This window comes from Eptatretus burgeri, chromosome 5, assembly GCF_056783735.1.
Source record: "Eptatretus burgeri isolate ZD-2024b chromosome 5, Ebu_testis_v1, whole genome shotgun sequence".
Classification (NCBI taxonomy): Eukaryota; Metazoa; Chordata; class Myxini; order Myxiniformes; family Myxinidae; genus Eptatretus; species Eptatretus burgeri.
In genome coordinates, this window is record NC_140965.1 from 39,489,374 (window position 1) to 39,493,559 (window position 4,186).

A 4,186-nucleotide genomic window follows, 5' to 3' on the forward strand; every position below is an offset into this window, starting at 1 on the left:
TTACATGCAAATTGTATAATAATTGACCGTGTTATGATAATAAAGGTCGTTGACCCCCATGACCTTTGACCCAAACCGCTAACAAAAGTAATGACGTCATTGTGTCATATCGTATATCACAAGATTGGGCATTGAATGCACAATATTTTGGCATTGGTTGCATGCAAATTGGATAAAAATCGACCACACTGTGGCAAAATGATGATTTTGACCTTTTCATGACTTCGACCTTAACCTTTGTACTCTTAATTTTGTAATTGGTATTAGATTGTGGGGAACAGAACAGTCAACATTTTGGTGTTGGTTTCATCCAAATCCGATAAGAATTGACCGTGTTATGACTAAAACCGCACATTTTGCAATGTCGTGATCCCCCCCCCCCCGACCTTTGACTCCCAACCGCTAATAAGGGTTATTACGTCATTGTATCATGTCACATATCACAAGATGGGGCATTGGATTCTGAACATTTTGGCATTAGTTGCATGCAAATTGGATACAAATTGACCGTGCTGTGGTAAAAAGACGATTTTGACCTTTTCATGACCTTGACCTTGACCTTTGACCCGATCGCCCCAAAAATCTAATGAAATGGTCCTCGGATAATAACGAATCATCCCACCAAATTTGCTGCGATTCAGTTCAATACTTTTAGAGTTATGCGAATAACAAACAAACAAACACACATATTCACAAATAAATAAATAAATACACAGCGATCAAAACATAACCTTCGCAACAAAGTTTGCGAAGTTAAAGAGTGGTACAAATACTTCAAAGATGGTCGCACATCAGTGGAAAGTGAAGCACGTTCTGGTAGGCCCTCAACATCCTGAAATGAGATCGTCATTAACCAAGTGAGGACAGTGCTGATGCAGGATCATCGAATCACGATCAGAGATCTTGCAGACGAGGTGGGCGTCAGCATTGGATCCGTTCATTCCATTGTGACTGAAGATTTGGGCTTAAGGAGAATCTCAGCGGAGTTCGTGCCAAAGCTGAAAACGATCGAGCAGAAGCAACTCCGTTTGGAGATTGCACAGGACATGCTGGAGACTGTGAACAGCGATCCCAACTTCTTAAACACAGTGATCACTGGCGATGAGACCACAGTGATCCGTCATTTTGTCAAAAACGAAAATCCGACGGTGCTCACTTACAGTTCCTCACTCATCGGCGGTCTGTCGGCGACTGACAGCTTCTGCAGGCGGGAAAATATTCACGCATATGGATTAGGATCGCCTACATACGTGCACCAAACCACGCCTCCCTAGCTTCATTTGTTTACGCACCAAAAATTAAGGTTGGATTTTTTTAACATACCTCGTACATATATATATATATATATATATATATATATATATATATATATATATATATATATATATATATATATATATATATATATATATATATATGAGGTGTTGCAAGGAGGAGTGATGCAAGGGACAAATCGGCCATTTTGGAGTTAATGCCACATAGCACTATTTTAACCCTTACCCTATCATCCGAGCCTATCATTAAAAAATGTCGCTTACATCATTCCTCCTCGCGGGGCCCTATATATATATATATATATATATATATATATATATATATATATATATATATATATATATATATATATATATATATATATATATATATATATATATATATATATATATATATATATATATATATATATATATATATTACCTTTGGCATAAGAAATTCACCTTCATTGAATAGTTTGAAATGTTGATGAAAGCACTCTATTATTTCAGAACATTCTAGATGGCATCGGAGGTGGGAATAATTTTTTGTTTTGCAAGTTGCCAACCATGTTGCTCTTACATATGACATATAATGTTGAACGGATATTTGCTGGGATGACGGCATCCACTCAATGCAAACATCTGAAAAGTTTATTTAATATTAGTTTGGTGAAATTTGAATGTTATTACCCTGCACTTGTGAAGGGAAATGCAGGGTTCGGCATTCGGTTGCGTCCGTGCGTGTGTGCGTACGTGCGTGCGTGTCTGCATTAAAAAAATTCATTTTCTCAGCAACTGTTGGCCCAATTGACACGAAATTTTACCATAGGAGTGTCGTTTTTGTCATTGGACAAAAATTCTAGACATGCCTGTAGAATTTTTTTGTTCATTATTATGACGTAATAGGCCACGTGGTGCAGACACCATATTGGAAAAAAGTTACACCTCTCTATCTCCGAAACTGCTCAATGGAAAAAATTGAAACATGGCTCATTGTCAAGTACTCCCCATGTGGAATAAGATATGCTCATGAAGATGACATCAGTGCCTTCATTATGACATCATAATTTGACAAGTGCAATGCTTGATCCGGTCAGTGTAAAACATAAATCTGCAATTGTTGGTCTGATTGACACAAAATTTTCCAAATAGGTGCGCCTCCTCCTGTAGAAATTTTTAGTCATAATTATGATGTCATAGGTCACGTGGTACAGGCGCCATCTCTGAAAAACCAAAAAACTTTGCATCTCTATCTCCGAAACCATTCCATGGAAAAAATTGACACATGGCTCATTGTCAAGTACTCCACATGGGAAATAAAATATGTTAATGATGATGTCATCAGTGACTGCGTCATGACGTCATAATTCGACAAGTGCAAAGCTTGATCCGGTCAGTATGAAACAAAAATTCTCTGAAATTGTTGAAACCACTCAACGATCAATGCAAAACTTTAACTAATTGATAATCTACCCATGGGAAATATAGTTTGACAAAAGTGACATCATCAGTCATTGGTCTGGAACCATATTAGATCAAAGAAAAAAACCCTTAAAAAAACAAGAGTTGGCTTGCATTGGTTGGTCAACAGAATATCCATTCAGGGCACTAGGGGTGTTTTTTAATTTGTAACCTGTGATACTTGAAATAAGTATTGCAGGTCACAAAAAACTATAATACAGCAAAGTACTTAAAAACAAAATAAAATGAATGCAACTTCACCAATGGCTCATAAGTCAAGGTGCATTTGTTTATGACTGTTAAATAAATAAATAAGAGCACTGTACAGTATTATAAAGTTTACCACAAAAGTGATAGAAAGGCAGTATATTAACAATGCAGCTGATTGCAGAGAGGTCATGATAATAATTACCTTGCTGTCATCGTCCAATCAGATAAACATGCAAGTTAATGGTACTAAGTCAACAACAGAGCGGCTTGGCTGGAACAAGTTCCTCTTGGGGTCAAGCTGGCCCCGGCATGCTAGCAAAGTTATAAACATGATACCGCGTATAAATGTACATGAACGGCCCAGGAAAGATGTACTTGTGGTTTATTTTTCTTCCTTAAAAATCACAGGGTGGTATCAAATGAAAAGTAGGTCTCATCTCCAGAGTAATTCCATACATTTGCCTTTGATTAACAAACTGAAAGGCACAAACAAAACAGAGAAGGGTCAGGAGAGAGGGTGGGTTCCTTTATGTAGGCCAACTGGTTTACCTCATGTTTTGGTTCCCATTAGGAGTTTTTTTCTTCTTTTCTTTTTTGGTTTCTGAATCTATTTCCTCAATTTTATTTTCCGATGTTGTGTACACATGCACAGTACAACTGAGGTGTATAATCAGTTGGACTTTTCCCTGTTTTCCCACTAAGAATTATGTCATTGGACGAAAGATTTGATCAGTCGTCATTGCTTTGCCTGTGTTGTATTGTCCTTACACCACGAGTATATTTTTTATGTGATGCTCTTTATGGTTTAGGGTGGCGAGATTGGGATCCTAGCATCCTGAGTTCAAATCCTGCTTTCCAATTGAATTAATACCAGGTGGGGTTGACTCAGTGTGTCATTCTTCTGAGGTCGGCAAAATGAGTACCAGCTTGCTGTGATGGCCCAGTGTGTGCCCCGGTTTAGAATAGGAACACCGTATCCCTGCGTGTTGGAAGAGGCAACTAAAGGGTTGGTGTCAGGAAGGACATCCGGCCATAATAAACATTGCCTCAAAAAGGGAACCATGATAGAAGATTATCATGGGACCCACAAGGCTAATCCCCAGTCTTGCAGGGAAAAAATGGCCTTAAAATGTTTGTGGGTGTGCTCTTTATGGTGTCTCTTACTTCTGACTTGGACTGGTAGGATAGCCAAGACGTATGCACACTCGCCTCTCAGCTGTCTTGCCTGGATCTGAACCCTGGCCCAGCTATAAACTGCC